Here is a 20,544-nt window from a genome sequence, read left to right on the forward strand (position 1 = left end):
GCGTTGAACGCCGGTTTTGGGCCTTTAATTTTGAAACAAAGTATAGACTATTATATATTTCTGGAAAGCACTAGATGTTAGCTTTTCATAGCCGTTGGGAAAACTCCATTTGGACTTTTGTAGCTCCAGAAAAGTTCCTTCGAGTGCACAGAGATCAGATCTTGACAGCATCTAGAATGCTTTCTCTGCCTCTGAATCAGACTTTTGCTCCAGCTCCTCAATTTCAGCTAGAAAATACCTGAAATAGCATAAAAACACACAAACTCAAAATAGAATCCAAAAATGTGAATTTTACACTAAAACCAATGAAAACATAATGAAACTTAAACAAAACATGATAAAAACTATATGAAAATGATGCCAAAAGCGTATAAAATATCCGCTCATCACTAATCTAGAAACAAATCCTAACAATCAAATCTTTTATTTTTCTAAAAGGGATTAAAGATAACTAATCTTCTTGATTCTTCAATTATTGGATGTGATTAAGACATTTAATAATGTGTATAATTAATATTTGGGCCTTAATGATCTTGCATCCTTGGAGTTGAGTCATTGGAACGTCAGGCTTGTAGTTTTTATTTTGGTTGTGGCCCAATTGCACCTTCCAAGAGAGTTTGGACGCCAGGCTTGCAGAGAAGAAGTCAGGCGTGTGTACTTGGTGCGCAAAATTTAGAACTCCACACAACTTAACCGGCAAGTGCACCAGGTCATCCAAGTAATACCTCCGGTGAGTGAGGAACGATCCCACGAGGATTGTTGGACTGAGCAAGTAATAATTATCCTGCCCTTCTTAGTCAGGCAGATAGAAAGTTGATTGGTTGTTGTTGAATGCACATGAAATAAATAAGAAAGCAATAAAGAAATACAAAGAAACAATAGTGAGAAATTAGTTAAGGCTTTGGAGATGCTTTATCTTTCCGAATTAACTTTTCTTACTGTCTATTCCAATAATGAATGATTCATTCCATGGAAAGCTGTAAGTGATTAACGCCACGCTAATGGTCATTAATCTCTTTTGATCCAGATCAAATGCCACGCTAATGGTCATTCAATCTGAACAAGGATGAAGCTCTAGCAATTCAGTCTCTAATGATCCTACTCAAAATGTCACAGACAAGGTCAGATCTTCCTGATCGGAGAATGAAGCTTTATGATTCTAGCTTATACCACAAAGGGCCTAATCGCCCCAGATCTCGGCTGAACAAATGTTCCCATGTCCCTAACAAGATTGTAGATTAGCCGTCTAAGAGATGTAATCTCAAGCTTGTAGTTCAATACTATCCCTCTCGAGACTCGCAAGAACTCATGTAGAACCAGGGGTCATATGCTAGTTCCACCCCAGATTCATAAAGATTGAAGAACTAAAATACATCTTAGAATGGAATCAAACATAGATTGAAATAGAAACAATAATATTATTAATCCATGAGAATCAGCAGAGCTCCTATCCTTAACCTAGGAGGTTTAATGACTCATGCTTTACAGAAAACGAAAGTAATAGAGTAAGATGAGGTAGAATATCCTAAACATGGGTAATCTTCTCCTATATATACTAATCTAATAATGAAAGAAATACAAAAATATGATAGACTAAGTGATAAGCAAGGATTTATACCGGTTCGGAATTCCACAAAATAATCCTATTGTTAGTATAGTCCAAACCAATAGTTAATCCTCGAATCAAATTAAAATTGGTTTTGTCACAAGTAACAAACCCCAAATAAGAATTAACCGAAGTATTTAGACTCCGGGTCGTCTCACAAGGAATTGCAATGAAGTGGTCAATTATTGGCTATGAAGAACAAGAGGGGTTTGGTTTATAGAAGGGCAATAAAATAAATGATAAGAAAAGTAAAGAAAGCAATTAAAGAAAGCAATTAATAAAGAGAGACATTCATGGCAAGGTTTGAGATTATAGGCTTTCTATCCTAGTCATTAATCATAACAATACTTAACAAGAATTTATCTTATTTCGTCATCCCCAATGTTGGAAGAAGGTATAAGTTATCTTCCATTAGAGAAAGTCAAACAAGACTATTTAATCTCAAATCAAAAGTCCTAATCAATTCACTAATTGAATTAGCAAGAGATTAGATTCATTGAAAACGATATTAACTAACAACTCTAGCTCACCAATCTAAATTGGGTATTAATGACTCAAGATTGTCCAATTACTCTTCCCAAGCCAAGAATGTTCAAAATCTACTCTAAAGCCCAACCAAGCATTTTATCAAATACTTGGAAGGTATAAAAGGAAAGCATAGTAAAAATACAAGAATAATAAATTTACCAACTACCAATTGCAAGAAAAGTAAATCAACAACTCAAATCAACAATTATAAGACATCAAACATTAAATTACATTAAATGTAAACAAAATCCAATATGAGCATCCATGAACATAAAAGAAACATAAAAGCAAAATTGACAAGAGAACTAAGAAGAATAGAGTAGTAGAAACAAGAAATTATGAAGGAAACAAGATGAGAACATGAAAATTGACTTAGAGTGGAAATATCTTAAGAACCCTAATTCTAGGAAAAGAGGGAGCTTCTCTCTCTAGAAACTAACTTACATGATACTATACTACCAAACAATTGCTTCCCCCTTTGCCCAAGCTTGAATTCTGCATGAAATAGCATCAGAAATGAGTTGGATTGGGCCCAAAGTGCTTCAGAAATCGCCCCCAGCGATTTCATCTTTAGTGGGCCATGTGCAGCATCGGCGTGCACACGTACAGTGCACGTGCGCATCCCTATACGCCTGGCAACTATGGAAAATTTTAAATCGTTTTAAAGCCCCGGATGTTAGCTTTCAAACGCAACTGAAACCGCCTCATTTGGACCTCTTTAGCTCAAGTTATGATCGATTGAGTACGAAGAGGTCAGGCTTGACAGCTTTACGGTTCCTTCATTTCTTCATGAGTTCTCCCACTTTGCATGCTTCTCTCCTCACTTCTTCCATCCAATACTTGCCTTATGAACCTGAAATCACTTAACAAATACATCAAGACATCAAATGGAATTAAAGTGAATTGAATTTAGCTATTTTAAGGCCTAAAAAGCATGTTTTCACATTTAAGCACAAATTAAGGGAGAATTGCAAAACCATGCTATTTCATTGAATAAATGTGGGAAAAGGTGATAAAATCCCCCAAATTAAGCACAAGATAAACCACAAAATTGGGGTTTATCAAATCTCCCCAAACTTAAACTAAGCATGTCCTCATGCTAAGAATAAAGAAAGACAGAAAAGGGGTATGCACATTTATTCAATGCAAATAAACTATATGCACCTATCTATATGAATGCAACTAAATGCAAAATGATTCAATCTACTTGGTTAAAAGTAAATCAATTTCCAAGAACATATATAAGCAAGTAGGGAAAAGGTCATATGACGACTCACAAACTCTACCAATTCAAATATCAAAATGAAGTTCAAATAGACTTGCAAGAAGAAAGCTCATGAGAGCCGGGAACAAGGAATTGAGCATCGAACCCTCACCGGAAGTGTATCCGCTCTAGTCGCTCAAGTGTATAGGGTCGATTCACTCAATTCTCCTCCAATCATGCTTTCCAAGATTTGTTTTTCTTCTAACAATCAACAATTATTCAATGCATGCATACATTCATCATGAGGACTTATTCATAGGTTGTAATGGGGTTAGGGTCAAGGTAGGGATGCATATGGTCAAGTGAGCTTGAAATTTGCATCTTTGATTAGCCTAAGCTCTCCCTAACACATATAACAACCCATACAATTCTAATACACAACCTAGCTACCCATGATTCCCACTTTTTCACATACTCATGCATTCTTTTTAATTCACATTCCATATGCATTGATTTTTATTGAACTTTACTTTGGGGTATTTTTGTTACCTTTTTATTTATTTTTCTCTTTTTTCTTTATATATATATATATATATATATATATATATATATATATATGTTCTTTTTCTTTTTCTTTATCATTTTTTTTCTAAAGTATATACAAATGTATCAATGCATATGGTTTTACATATAGTGCATGAATATGTACCCAATTCCCAATATTTTTAACAAAAATAAAAATTACACTTTTACCTCAATCAATGTCCCAAGTTTCCCATACCCAAATGATAACACCCTCACTAGCCTAAGCTAATCAAAGATCCAAATTAAGGGACATTTATTGTTTTTCACTTAGGGGTAGTGATGTGCTAAAATTAAGAACAAAAGGGATTAAATAGGCTCAAAAGGTAGGCTATTTGGGTAAGTGAGCTATATGAAATGATGGCCTCAATCATATAAATGCATATATACATGGAATAATGGACATATAGAATCAAACAAATCAAGGATTACAATCATAGAAAGAGAATAATGCACATAAGAATGGAAAATAAGTGGTTATAAGATGTAACCACACAATTAGGCTCAAAACTCACAAGCTTGTGTTCTTAGCTCAAAAACCATGTTCCAAAATAAATTCTTCAAGCAAGTTTATCACAAATTTTTTTTTTCAAATTGGTAGGGTGCCCTAAAAACAGTTTCTTGGAAAAGAGATCATCACCCTAACCAAGTGATCCTAACATAAAAAGAAATTATGAAAAATGTATAAATTCTAACTAGCATGCAACCTATCATGTAATGCAACAACTAACTAGCAAAGGAAATCAAGAATTGGTGTTGAAAGAAAGAAATTGTTACCCATAGAGATCAGTCGGATGACCTCTCCATACCTAGAAATTTGCACCGTCCTCGGTGCATGCAAAGAAGAGCAAGGTGGAAGGGTTGCTACAATTGATGAGCTCCTTCAAAAGGTTGTGCAGATGAACTTGTTTGTTACCACATTAGAAGCTTTTCCTTTCCTTCTTTCGGTGGCCAACCTAAAAGGAAAGAAAGAGAAAGAAAATTAAGCCTACAACAAAGATATCAAAGCAAATAGAACATAGGTGGGGACTAATGCCAAATAAGAATAGGGTCTTCACTACATGGTAGCTACAACATGTGAGTGAGAAAATAATATAAGCTAAGGCATATTAACTAACACTTGATGCAAGAGTGAAGTCAAAGCATAAAGAGCATGTTGCGCATCAAGTTTAAACGAGAAAGAGTGGGTTATGAAAGGCATGCAAGTTCATATCAATGCACAAAGAATATAAGAGCCATACAAGAGTAAGCATTGATTTTAAAGTTTCATCACCCAACAATATCAAACAAGTCAAGAAGCACCAAGATTAATCAAGAAATTCTCAACAATTGAGTAAGAAAATTCAACACCATTATTCAAATAAGAAGCTCAAAAAAAAGAAGGTAAAAACAAGCTATAAAAATAAAATGAAAATGCAAAGAATAAAAGTATGCGAATGCAATGGACAAAAGAAAATGGAAGATGAGAAGAAAAAAACTTTTTTTTATACCGGCGCGGACGCGTCATGCACGCTTACGCGCCAATGTGCATTTTGGCCGAAGGGCGCGTACGCGCGGGTTGGTTTGTGCCTTAGGCCCAATGTTCGCACAGTGCAGGCCTAACTCTCGGGTTTTTGGCTGGGGGTGGAATTTTTACATCCACGCGTACGCGTACGTGGCGCGTCTGCGTGGATAGTCGAAAATGCTTGAGGCGCGCATACACGCCAGGTGCACGCACGCACGGATTGGTGCTCTGTTTTTCAAAATTTTTCCAAGTTCTTGCACCAAACCAAGCCTTCCAAACCTCCAAATAGCTATCAGAACACCATAAAGCCTTATTTAACCTACTAAACTACCAATTATACTCAACAAACTCAACAAATCATGAAATTTAACTAATTACCACTATGTACAAAAGGGAAAAATGAAAAGGATTTACCATGGTGGGGTGTCTCCCACCTAGCACTTTTGTTTATTGTCCTTAAGTTAGACTTATGGGGAGCTCCTCTTAATGTGGCTTGTGCTTGAAGCTATCCTCGAATATCCACCAATGCTTGAATCTCCAATGAGCTTTAGTCTTCAAAGATGATAACTCCAAGCCTTGATGGAGTTCCACACAAGCCATGGGCTCCAAAATTCGATTCTCCTTGTGCGATCCGGGATCCCACACTTTGTTTTGACACCCATCTTCAAATTGATCATCATGATTCCAATTGGGTGACATGACCTCAGAATTCTCAATTAAGCTTCCAAATATTCTCCTAGACCCACACAATTTGGTTTTACACCAACCATTTCCATTCAACTTCGAGCATGCAACCATCAGGAACTTAGAGTGATGTTTCCAACCACTATACAACTCTCTCCCACTCTTAACTCCACAAAGAGCTCTAAGTTGACCATCATTTTCAATCAAACCATATTCAAGTGAGAAAGCAAATCTTAGGGATAAGAATTTTACCCACTTGAATGTTGTGTTGGATGATGGTGACTTAGGAAGGGGGACCTCCCCACACTTAGCCAATGTGAGGTCTACGCCCTTGTGCTCCTTCTTGACTACCTCTACCTCCTTGCAAGCTTCTTCAACTTCAATTCCTTGCTCACCAACTTCTTCTATACACCCTTCATTGCTCAAACCATGTGTTAGAGGTTGTGCACGGTCTTCCTTGTCATCAATTTCATAGCACAATGAGGGAGATTCATCAATTCCAAAAGACTCATTAGTTGGTGTAGAATCATCTTCAATGATGGAGCTTGCTTCTTGCTCAACCTCCTCCTCTTGGTGGCTTCCTTCCAATTCAATCTCTTCTTCATTGCTTACCAAGGGTATGGAAGGTGAGGTATCTTCTTCTTCAATCTTCATTTCAAGCCTAATGGGAGAGGATTCAATTGTACATAAGAATTCATCAATGATTGAATCTATCTCTTGATCAACCTCTTCAAAGTTTTCAATCATGATATGCTTTGGAGGTTGTACACCCTCCTTAACATCAATGTCAAGCTTCTTGAAAGAGGTCTCTCTAATGCTACATTCCCATGGACTTCCAACATCTCCTAGGTTTTCAACCACTCCTTCCGGCTCAATTATCTCAACTTCCTCCCCTTGTGGCAATTCTTGCTTCAACTCCTCTTCTTTACCTTGAAGCTCTAAACTTACTCCCTCACTATGCTCCTTGATTGCTTCTCCACATTCAACAATGGGAGAGTCTTGGTCATATAGGCTTAGGCGAGATGAGACCATATTGCTAACGGCTTCTGCTAGGATAGCCATCTTGGCTCCTAGCTCTTTAAACTCCTTTCCATCCCCTCTTGTTGCCTTTGGAGTTGAGAGTCAATATCTCTTAGTTCTAGTATGAGGGCTTCATCGGGGGGCAGTGGTGGAAGAGAGGGTTCATTGTTTGAGGAGAAGGCATTATAGTTGGAAGGTGGTTCATTTTGGTAAGGGTATGGAGTTGGTGTATATTGAGGTGGTTTTTGAGAGTAGTTGTGTTGGAATTGTGGTGGTTCTATGTATGGTTCATATGGCTCATAAGGTGGTTGGTAAGGTGGATAAGGATTAGGGTCATGATGAGGTATTTGGTGGTAGGGGGCTTGTGAGTAAGGTGGTTCAAAGTCATGTTGAGGGGGTGGTTCATAGGCATGTGGTGGTGGTTGTTGACAATCACAATAAGGGTCACCACATCCATTAGATTGATATGCATTAGGATTAGAATTATACCCATAAGAATCCGGGGGTTGTTGTTGCCAAGGAGGGTGATCAATCCCTTGAGGCTCCTCCCACCTTTGATTGTTCCATCCTTGATGCATATTGTCATTATAGTTCCCATTCCCTACAACATAATTTGAGCCAAACACATAGCCAAAGGGGTGAGAATTCATAATAGCAAATGAAAATAAAAACAAAACTAGTAAGAACTAATAAAAACTAACTCATAAAACAAGCAAAAACTAGCAAAGAAGCATATTAACATATATACAATAGCCAATAACATAACACCATTGCAATTTCCCGACAACGGCGCCATTAATTTGATAAGCAAGGATTTATACCGGTTCGGAATTCCACAAAATAATCCCGTTGTTAGTATAGTCCAAACCAATAGTCAATCCTCGAATCAAATTAAAATTGGTTTTGTCACAAGTAACAAACCCCAAATAAGAATTAACCGAAGTATTTAGACTCCGGGTCGTCTCACAAGGAATTATAATGAAGTGGTCAATTATTGGCTATGAAGAACAAGGGGGGTTTCGTTTATAGAAGGGCAATAAAATAAATGATAAGAAAAATAAAGAAAGCAATTAAAGAAAGCAATTAATAAAAAGAGACATTCATGGCAAGGTTTGAGATTATAGGCTTTCTATCCTAGTCATTAATCATAACAATACTCAACAAGAATTTATCTTATTTCCTCATCCCCAATGTTGGAAGAAGGTATAAGTTATCTTCCATTAGAGAAAGTCAAACAAGACTAGTTAATCTCAAATCAAAAGTCCTAATCAATTCACTAATTGAATTAGCAAGGGATTAGATTCATTGAAAATGATATTAACTAACAACTCTAGATCACCAATCTAAATTGGGTATTAATGACTCAAGATTGCCCAATTACTCTTTCCAAGCCAAGAATGTTTAAAATCTACTCTAAAGCCCAACCAAGCATTTTATCAAACACTTGGAAGGCATAAAAGGAAAGCATAGTAAAAATGCAAGAATAATAAATCTACCAACTCCCAATTGCAAGAAAAGTAAATCAACAACTCAAATCAACAATTATAAGATATCAAACATTAAATTGTATTAAATGTAAACAAAATCCAACATGAGCATCCATGAACATAAAAGAAATATAAAAGCAAAATTGACAAGAGAACTAAGAAGAATAGTGTAGTATAAACAAGAAATTATGAAGGAAACAAGATGAGAACATGAAAATTGACCTAGATCTAAGATGGAAATATCCTAAGAACCCTAATTCTAGAGAGAAGAGGGAGCTTCTCTCTCTAGAAACTAACCTACATGATGCTATACTACCAAACAATTGCTCCCCCCTTTGCCCAAGCTTGAATTCTGCATGAAATAGCATAAAAAATGAGTTGGATTGGGCCCAAAGTGCTTCAGAAATTGCCCCTAGCGATTTCATCTTTAGTGGGCCATGTGCAGCATCGGTGCGCACGTGTACAGTGTACGTGCGCGTCCCTAGACGTTAAAAAACTATGACAAATTTTCTATCATTTTAAAGCCCCGGATGTTAGCTTTCCAACGCAACGAGAACCGCCTCATTTGGACCTCTGTAGCTCAAGTTATGATCGATTGAGTGCGAAGAGGTCAGGCTTGACAGCTTTACGGTTCCTTCATTTCTTCACGAGTTCTCCCACTTTGCATGCTTCTCTCCTCACTTCTTCCATCCAATAATTGCCTTATGAACCTGAAATCACTCAACAAACACATCAAGGCATCGAATGGAATTAAAGTGAATTGAATTTAGCTATTTTAAGGCCTAAAAAGCATGTTTTCACATTTAAGCACAAATTAAGGGAGAATTGCAAAACCATGCTATTTCATTGAATAAATATCGGAAAAGGTGATAAAATCCTGCAAATTAAGCACAAGATAAAGCACAAAATTAGGGTTTATCACTTGGCTAGAGGTGCAAAAATCCACAGCTAGGCCCACCTTGGTAAGTGTTTTAGGTTAAACACCCATTAGGGGAATGCTTGCACGCTACCTTGCTCCCTTTGGGGCGATGAATTCCAGCTTTGGGCGTTTAACGCTGAGCTTGGTCCCTTTGGGGCATTGAACGCTAGAAAGGACGTGATTTGGGCGCTCAACGCCCAAGATAGGCAGTCTCCTTCAAAGAAACATATAAACCATTATATATTCCTGGAAAGCCCTGGAGGTTATCTTTCCAACACCATTAAGGGCGTGTCATTTGGACCTCTGTAACTCCAAAAAGGCCCATTTGAATGCATGGATATCAGGATATGACAGCATCTACACTCTGTTCTTTGCCTCTGAATCAAACTTTGCCAAAACATGCCAATTTCAGCCAGAATTACCTAAAATCATAACAAAAGCACAACAACTCAAAGTAGAATCTAAAAAGTAAAGTTTTCATTAAAACCTATTAAAACTAACTAAAACTCAATGAAACATAACTGAAAACACTAAGAAAACAATGCCAAAAAGCGTATAAAATATCCACTCATCAGTACCATGATGAAATGGAGACGCGGGGCATGTGCTTGGAGTAAGCATGATCGCCGGGCATACATGTGGAAAAGCTGGGCATGTGCTTGGAGTAAGCATGATCGTTGTTGTCTTTATTGACGACATACTGATTTACTCCAAGACTGAAGAAGAGCATGCGGAACACTTGAGGACCGCGTTGCAAATTCTAAAGGAGAAGAAACTCTATGCAAAACTGTCTAAGTGTGAGTTTTGGAAGGATGAGGTAAAGTTTTTGGGTCACGTGGTGAGTAAGAAGGGAATAGCCGTAGATCCAACTAAGGTGGAAGCTGTGATGGATTGGAGGCAACCAACCACAGTAACTGAGATAAGGAGTTTTCTGGGTTTAGCTGGCTATTACCGAAGGTTCATCAAAGGCTTTTCGCAATTAGCCTTGCCGTTGACAAAATTAACCCGCAAAGACACTCCGTTTGTTTAGACTCCTGAGTGCGAGGAGAGCTTTCAGGCATTAAAGAAAAATTTGACCACTGCACCTGTGTTTGTGTTACCTGAGCCGAACGAACCGTTTGAGGTGTACTGTGATGCCTCACTAAAGGGTCTAGGATGCATGCTAATGCAGCATCATAATGTGGTGGCGTATGCCTCACGACAGTTGAGACCTCATGAAGTTAGTTACCTACGCACGATTTGGAACTCGCTGCGGTCGTGTTTGCCTTGAAGGTGTGGAGGCATTATCTCTATGGGGTTAAGTTCCAAGTCTTCTCCGATCACAAGAGCTTGAAATATCTCTTTGATCAGAAAGAGCTTAATATGAGACAAAAGAGGTGGATGGAATTATTGAAGGACTACGACTTTGAGTTGAATTACCATCCGGGAAAGGCAAATGTAGTGGCGGATGCGTTAAGTTGGAAGTCGTTATATGCGGCTTGGATGATGCTTCAAGAGGAGAAGTTGCTCAAGGGATTCGAGAGTCTAAAAATTGGTGCTCGAGAAGTATCTGGAACCTTGTGTTTGAGCCGATTAGAAATCTCGAGTGATTTTAAGTCCGAGCTCCTAAAGGCTCATGAAAATGATGAAGCGTTATGGAAGGTGTTAACAGCTATCGAGCAAGGAAAACAGTGGAGAGTGTCGGAAGAAAAAGATGGGTTATGGAGATTCAAGGGTAGGATCATTGTGCCGGATGTTGGCACTTTGAGGCAAGATATCTTAAAGGAGGCACACAAAAGCGGATTCTCCATTCACCCGGGAAGTAGTAAGATGTACCATGATTTAAAGGCGATGTTTTGGTGGCCAGGTATGAAGAATGATGTGGCAGAATATGTTTCAAAATGCTTAACTTGTCAAAAGGTAAAGATTGAACATCAAAGACCTTCTGGGATGTTGCAACCTTTAGAGGTTCCGCAATGGAAGTGGGAAAGTATTGTAATGGACTTTGTGTCGGGATTGCCAAGGACTAGGACTGGTTTTGATGCTATCTGGGTGATTGTGGACCGACTGACGAAGTCAGCTCACTTTTTTCCCATTTGGATGACTTACACCCTTGAGGAGCTAGCTCGGTTATACATAAAGGAGATTGTGAGACTCCATGGTGTACCTGCTACTATAATCTCTGATAGAGATCCTCATTTCACTTCGAGGTTCTGGGGTGCATTTCAGAAAGCTTTTGGAACCCGATTAAGCTTGAGTACAGCGTACCATCCTCAAACAGATGGTCAATCCGAGAGGACGATCCAAACACTAGAGGATATGTTGAGAGCTTGTGTTTTGGATCAACCGGAGAGTTGGGATCGGTATATGCCGTTAGTGGAGTTTGCATACAATAATAGTTACCATGCGAGCATCGGAATGGCTCCGTATGAGGCATTATATGGGAGAAAATGTCAATCTCCGCTATGTTGGTATGAAGCTGGAGAAAAAGGCTTGTTGGGGCGGAGATGATAGCTGAGACCACTGAACAAGTCAAGAAAATCCGAGATAGGATGCTTACGGCGCAGAGTCGCCAGAAGAGTTACGCCGATCAGAGGCGGAAGCCCTTGGAATTTGAAGAAGGAGATCATGTTTTCCTGAAGGTTACTCCAACCACAGGAGTAGGTAGGGCGATTAAAGCGAAGAAGTTGAATCCTCGATACATTGGTCCATTTCAGATCCTGGAGAGGATTGGACCGGTAGCGTATCGGATGGCTCTACCACCTCATCTTTCGAACCTGCACGATGTGTTTCACGTGTCACAGCTTTGGAAGTACACTCCTGATGCTAGCCATGTATTAGAACCTGAGTCGGTTCAGTTAAGAGAAGATTTGACGCTTCCAGCAGCTCCAGTTAGAATTGACGATACTAGTATCAAATGGTTGCGTGGAAAAGAGGTTTCATTAGTCAAAGTGGCATGGAGTCGAGGCGGTGTTGAGGAGCACACTTGGGAACTTGAGTCGGAGATGCGATCAGACTATCCACACTTATTCTCAGGTAATTGAATTTGAATTTTGTGGGCAAAATTCCCAATTAGGTGGGTAGAATGTAAGACCCGGTTAATTAATAGCTAATTAACCCATAAATGAGAATTTATTCTAGAAAGCCAAAAATGTGATTTTTATGACTAAATATGATAGAGGAGATTGAGACGAGAATTTCGGTACCAATTTTATAGAAATCGGACCAAGATTGGACCGAACGGGCCAAACCGGGCCAACCGGACCCAAAGTGGGCCCTTGGCCCAACTAAACTAAACCAAAACCCTAGTTTTCAGCACTCTCTCTCCTCACAACACACAAACACACGCTGAAATTGATATGGAGGGGAGAAGAACACTCTCTCAAGTTCTCTCCCTTGGTTGATCTTCAAACCACCATAACTTTTGATCTAGAGCTCCGATCGCTGCACCGTTTGTGGCCACGCGTTTACCGCGGAGAGCCCTACAAAACCCATACAATCAATCTTAAGGTAAGCCACGTTTTGCTCTTCGAAATTCCAGCCCTTGTTTTCGAGTTTCATGGATCAAATGTTGAGATTTTGGGCTCTTTGATGTTATAGGACCCAACTCTCTTGAAGGAGAAGGTTAATCTTATCTTCTTGGACCTTGGGTGTGGTAATATTCTCAACCCTAGTGTAATTTGTTGTTCTATGATGTTGGGTATTGAGATGTTGTGTATGGGTATGATGATTGTGGCTTAGGTTGTGTATATGTGAATATTGGAGCTTGATTGGTGATTTTGGAAAGCTTGGGAGAGGTTTTGTGTGATAAAATCTATTCTTGGAGGTGTTGGACCTTGAGAGCTTGTGGACAAGTGGTTTGGAAGTGCTCTGGTTGAGCTTGGGAAATCGACTAAGGTATGGTCTCGGTTTCCCGTATCTAATATATAATGTGGTAGGAAATGCTTAGGCTAGAGGCCCTAAGATAGGCATTGAATGATTGATGTTGTTAAATGGTTGAGATATATGATGTGATCATATATGTGATTATGAATATTGATGCCTTGATTGTGTGATATATGAGAAAATGCATGTTGTGATATATGCTTGATGAATGATTAAGGTTGAATTGGTGGGTGGTACCATGTTGATGGTGAGTATGATGTTGATTATGTATAATGATGGTTGATTGAAAATGGTATTATTGGAAATTAGGATGAGGGAGGATGTATGACATGATATTGTGTTTGTCCTTTAGCCATTTGATTGAGAAGTGTTAAAAGGGTTGGATGGTGATTTTGGGAAATTTGGTAAAATATCAATGTGTGAGTTGAGGATGGCTTGATGTTGATTTTGGTACATTTTGATTTATTTCAAAGAAAAGGGATGAAATTGGCATGTTTTGATTGATTTTGAAAAGAGTTGAAAGTGGCTTGTTTTGAAAATGGCACTTTATGGTTTTGTATGAAAACATGGTTTTTGGGCATACTTTGACGGGACATAACTTGGACTACAGATCTTTGATTTGTGACAAATCTATTTAGAAATGAAATTGGATCCGGGATGTCCATGCCGTTCGAAGAACGGGTGAAAAATGATTTAAAATGAGAAAGTTATGTCCGTCGGAAGATTGGGGTTGAATCTGTAAATTCTGCAGCTTTTAACTTAGAAAATTTTTTTTAGCAGAATGACCCTCCGCGCGTAGGCGCACTTGGCGCGTACGCGCCGTTCTTCAAGAAAGCACCATCCACGCGTGCGCGTGGTGTGCGTGGGCGCGTCGATGCGCTGCACCAAATGCCCAGCTATTTTCTCGAGAGTTGTGCCAGTTTTGTGCCTGGGGCGCAAGAGCACCCACGCGTACGCGTGGTTGATGCTCGCGCGTCGTTTGGCTATTTTTCAACCCGCGCGTCTGTGCGTATGACGCTTGCGCGTCGATGAGATTTTGTGGCCATCCACGCGTGCGCGTGGAGTGCGCGTACGCGTGGCCCTGTTTTCATCCCAAAGTTAATTTTTGAGTTTTAAAAACCAAATTTCATACTTCTAAGCCTCCGATCTCACCACTTATGTCTTAAATTATTATAATATGTCTAGCAATGAGGCAAGGAGCTAGTAAATGTGGTAACTTGTGAGTGAAGCAAGGGAAAAATGAATGATCAATGAGGATCAAAGATGATTATGTGAGATGCGGAGGATGGCGGTGGAAGTGCTTGTTGTGCCATGGGCCGAAGGGCCATAATTGTTAATGAATTGGCTGGTTATGGATTTAACCGTGAGCCAGATGGCTAGATTATTGCCGTGTTACGGTGGAGCCATGATTATGGCTAAGTATAAATGCATATATGCTATTGAATGAATTGTAAATGTTTGCACGTCCACCATCGGAGATGAGGGTTTCCCTGGGAGGAAGCAGTGGCTAGCCACCACGTGCTCCAGGTTGAGACTCGAAGCTCTTTTGACCCTATGTCGTAAGTGTGGCCGGGCACTGTGAAAGGCCCGGATGAGCTCGCCCCCGTAAATATTCACCAGTGAGGGTGATGGATATGGATCATGATTATGATCAAGTTTATGATGAGTATAACTCGAGTTGGGGATGCGCGACAGAGGGACAGTCCAATGGTTAGCTACCAAGACTTGTCGGGTTGGCTCTATAACCGACAGATGATATCATCAGCCACTAGGGACAGGCATTCATCATATGCATACTATATAAATTTTTTGAGATTGCCTATTTGACTGCATATTACTTGCTAATTGTCTAAATACCTTATCTGTTCCTATTTGTAAATCTCTTGTCTGATATAACTGTGTTTGCTATATTATACTCCTGCTGATGGTTGGGAGGTCTGAAGGAATTGGAAAGGGAAGTATTAGTTAGACTGAAGGATCTTTAGTCAGTTGCCACTTACGGTTTAGTTTGTTTATAAGCTTTGATATTATCTGAAGGAAGTTCTAGGATTGCCTTCGGCTTTCCTCTATTATTATGTATTATATATGTGGAAGCTGTTACCATGCTGGGGACCACTGGTTCTCACCCATGCGGATTTTGTGGTTTTCAGATGCAGGACGCGAGGCTTCTCGTTGAGGCATGCTAGAGACTTCTGGATTAGCGAAGATCTTTGTTCTCAGGACTCTGTTTTGATTTTTGATTTCTCTTAGATACTTTTATCTCCATTGAATAATACAAACTGTGATGACTCCTCTTAGAGGGGATTATGGAGACTAGGTTCTCTGTTTTTGTGTCCCTTTGGGGTTTCCTTATTTTATTATATGTATATATTTCTATGCTCGGACCGGTTATCTTCGCATCCGGATTTGAGTTTTGATATTCCCATTTTTGACACTCTTTTGTATTTATATAATCTCGCGTTAGCTTATTCCTGTTCGTTACGTTATCGATCGAAGTGTTGCGCTTTTGAGTTACGGTTTTTGTTTACCCCTTTTTCTACAAAGGCTCCTAGTTATAATCAATCATTCATACTACTATACGTACTAAATTTTAACTCTAGAGGTCGTAATACCTTGCCATCTTGGAATCATGACTTAAGCATGAGACTCTGTATGGTAGGGTGTTACAACAAACTCTTATAGAAAGATAAGATTTTGGTTGTTAGGATTAGATTAGATTATATTTGAACTTTAATGAAGTTGTTATCTTTCTTTCTTCTAGAAAGATAAGAATTAGTTTTAGGATAGATTTGAATTATTGTTTTAGTTATCTTATCCTTCCAAAGATAAGATTAGATTTAATTTTTGAATTTGAATTCTAGAACTTAGGGTATAAATAAGTGAACAAAGTTCACAAGAAATCATCTTTGATCTTTGGATCTTTGATCTTGGAGTCTTAGGCTGTTTTCTTTTCCACCGTGAGTAACTAAACTCCTCTTGTTAGAGGCTAGGAGCTTTGTTTTATTTTTATGGATTAGTAATGCAAGTGTTTTCTTTATTTTGATTTATGCTTTTCTAATTTTTCAAGATTGAGTTTTGTTCTTCATCATTAATGGTTAGAAGTATTGAAAAATATTCTAATTCTATCTTAGATTCTGTTATTACTTTGGAAAAATTAATTTCGAAATTAGCTTGAAACTCATCTCATAATCTTCAATTATTTAGAACTAGTCTTTGAATACATGACATATAATCCAGCTAGGGATAGTCTTTGAATATTGCGTGGCTTTAAATCAAAACTGTTCTTAACCTCTTCTCTTAATTAGTTGACCAAGGAATTGGCGATTAATTAAGTTAAGAAAAATTAGATTACCAAGGAATTGAAGATTAATTATAAATGATTTTCCGTTGATCGCGGATTTTACAATCCACAAAACACCGGCAAGTGCACCGCGTCATATCAAGTAATAACTCACGGTGAGATGAATGTCGATCCCACGAGTATTAACGGATTAAGTAACCAAAATCAACCGATTAATCTAGTCAGACAATCAAATTAGGGTTTTGGAAGGCTTTACGCATAAACAATAATGAAATAAAACAAAACAGTGAACAACGAAAGATGATATAGTTAAGAAAGTTAAGGTTTCCGAGATATTAGAACGTTCGGATTAAAACTTGTCACTTTCTACTCTAACCATGCAACGATTATTTTATGACAAATCATTAGTAATTAAACTCCAGTCCCCTTGGTGATTCAATTTCTCTTTAACCTAATTGAACGCTAATCCCTTAGTCACTTAATCAAGAAAAGAGTTACGCACATCTCTAATTTGTAAAGCCACACAATTCATAAGGATTTAGCCTAGTTGATTTTATATCACTTATCAATCCAGTTTCAAAACTTAAGAATTATGAGAAATGGTTTTCAAGCTTAATTCAATTAATCAAAAAGTGTCGAACCATCCGAAGAAGAGAGGAGATTAGAACCCTCTTCCTTATATACTAACCCTAAGAGACAAAAAATTAAAATTAAAACTTCTAAATCAAATTCAAAATTAAACAGAATCAAATCCCTTTCCGAATTGAAGATCTCTTTCTTGATAGCTTGTGATCTTCAATAACTGTCATCATTAATGGACTTGTGATTGATTATTCAAAGGGTTGAGAAGTTGAGAATTTGGAGGAAGGATGGTCTTGATTTGAGATCCTGAGAAAAGCTTCAAAGCCCATGTAGTGCATTGTATGTATCACGTTATATGTGATGTAGAATTTGGCCTGGAATGTATTTTGTGAGGTCATGTACAACTTGAAGTATGCTACATTGTACGTCAGCCAATTTCCTTTAGTTTCTGGCCTTGTGAGGTGCCCTGGTGTTATACGTCTTGAATTCCATGTACTACGCGAAAATCAACTCGCACATACGTGTGCCTCAAGCGTACGCGTACCTGCCAAATATTATCTTGTTGTGCATACGCGTGCTGTATGCGTACACGTGACTGCTGCGTTATATGTCAAATCTCTAGCGTACTACGTGAAAAGTTGTGGTAACGCGTACGTGCACTGCAGGCGTAGACGTGACATGTGAAATGGCTCCTACCTAGTACGTAGTGGTCTTCACGTTGCACGCTCTTTATCTTCTTCTTCTAGTAAGCTTTCTGTCTTTCACAGAAGGTATTCTGCTTGTTATTGTATGTCACAAAGAGCTTTCTATTTGTTGCTCTCTAGCCTCCTTTTTGTTCTGTTTCTTTCTGTTTTCCTTCTAAAACTTTTTGTAATCAATGAAATTCAACTAATGAAAGTAATATCCATTCCAACCTTAAATTCATTGATTATTCAACGAAATTCTTAATAAATCACTTGAAATTAAGAAGGAAAAACACTAAAGATGCGCACGCATCAACTGTGAAAAGATTTTAGCATTGGTCAAGGTTGGAAACACACAAGTATTGCTTTTTCTAAGAATTAAACATCTTCAAAGCCTTTAACATTCTCTATTCTTGATCTCTTTATAACCATCTAAGCTCTCTTCCATTACATTTTACAATAATCTTAATTGATAATTCTTCTACTCCTCAACCCAAATTTCTCTTGTCAATATTTGATTGATCTAATTAAAGATTCAATTAGATGTTGCTTGCTTCAATGCATTATTCCTTGTGGAAATGATATGCACTCACCATGGTATTACTTGAACAATTTGGTACACTTGCCAATATCTGAGAGCATTGATTTTTTGCTCATCACCCACTCTAATTGTTGCTGAATACATGCTATCTTCCTTTCAAACTCCTTTTTCCTTTGGAAAAGATTTCCAAAAAGACCTTTTTATTAAACGTAGTAGCCTCATCTTAGATATCCTTCAAAGATTTGGTAAAAATATGCTTATCTTTATTGCAAGCTCTCTTAACCATATTAAAAAAGTAAGTGAGACACCCAAGCCGCCTGAAAACAAATATATATTTCACCCAATGTACAGTGTTCTTTCCCAATAGGATAGTGATAATCGGAATAGAACCTTGGCAAATTCTCCAAGAACCCATTCAAAAAGGTCATAAACCATGCATCATTGGCTAGAGCTCTATCTAATCTTTTGGAAATTAAACGGTTACTTTGCATGTGTTTGATCCAAGTAATCAGAAGCCTTTTAGACCATAAATCTTACAAGTCACACTCTTCTATCATTCCAAATCTATCTGCCCCTTGGTGGGTAAAGTCACCACTTTTTACATCAGAAGAGAAAAGGACTTCATTGAAATCTCCAATAGCCAGCCAGATTTTGCATACCCCTAGCAAATTCCTTTAGAAAAATCCAAGCTTCCTCTCTGTGACTGGGGACAAGACTTGCATAAACAACAGTAAAAGCGCAAATTACCCTGCCATTTAAGAATTCAACACAAATCATTTGCGGATAAAAAGATAACACTATACAAGAAACTCCCTTCTAAGAAGATAGAACCCAAATACCTCCTTTATGACAAATAGCTTCTTCAATAAGAATAGCAACATAACCTAACTTGTATCAAAACAGCTACAATTTCTAGAAAGGACAATAAATTTCCAAAACTATAACAAAGTTACCAATTGCTCATTATGAACCCAAGCCAATTTGTTACTAGCTCCCGTCACATTCCAAGCTATAATATTTTCATAATCCATAGAAACCGACTTGAAAAGTGAGATAATACTAAAGAAACTAAGTGTGCTTCGGAGGCTTATGGTTGACCCCTTGTCTATCTTCATTTTGTAAATTATTTTCAATCCCTTGGACATTGGAGGAACTCTTTCCCCTTAGAGAATCAATAGGTAAATTCTATAACAAATTTGGCCTCGGGCATTTATGATTACCTTGATTGGGGGGTTTTTAAGGGCACTACAACAGTGGTCTTAGATTGTACATTTCCTGATGGCTCCTTACCAACATAACTTTTGTTATAGGTTGATAAACCCCATTTTTAGGATTTATCTTGTGCTTAATTTAGGTGGATTTCATCCACTTTTTTCACATTTATTCAATGAAATAGCATGGTTTCATGATTATCTCCTAATTTGTACTTAAGTGTAAAAACATGCTTTTTAGAGCCTTAATTAGCTAAATTTAATTCACCTTTGATTCCACTAGATGCCTTGATATGTTTGTTAGTGAATTCAGATTGGAAAGGCTAGGAATGGATCAAAGGGATGGAGAGGAAAAGCATGCAAGTGGAGAACTCAGGAAGAAACAAGGATTTGGGATGCTGAGATCGACGCGCACGCGCAGCAGACGCGCACGCGTGGATTGTGAGGTCGCATGGCGACGCGTACGCGTATATGACGCGTATGCGTGGAACGGAAATTGCCAAGCAACAAGTACGCGTGACCCACGCGTACGCGTCGGTGCTCGCACGTGACTCACTTAAAGGCAATCTGCTGGGGGCGATTTTTGGGCTTCCCAGGCTCAAATCCAACTCACCTCTGATGCTATTTAACCCAAGGATTGAAGGGAAATCAAGGACTTTTGATCACATTAGTTAGTTTTAGTTAAGTTTTGGAGGAAAAGTTAGTTTCTAGAGAGAGAAGCTCTCTCTTCTCTCTAGAATTAGGATTAGGCTTAGGTTTTAACTCTCTTCTCTTAAGATCTAGATCTACTTCTACTCTTGCTCCAATTTTCCTTTTGCTTTATGAATT

The sequence above is a fragment of the Arachis hypogaea genome, chromosome 14, assembly GCF_003086295.3.
Source record: "Arachis hypogaea cultivar Tifrunner chromosome 14, arahy.Tifrunner.gnm2.J5K5, whole genome shotgun sequence".
Taxonomy (NCBI): Eukaryota; Viridiplantae; Streptophyta; class Magnoliopsida; order Fabales; family Fabaceae; genus Arachis; species Arachis hypogaea.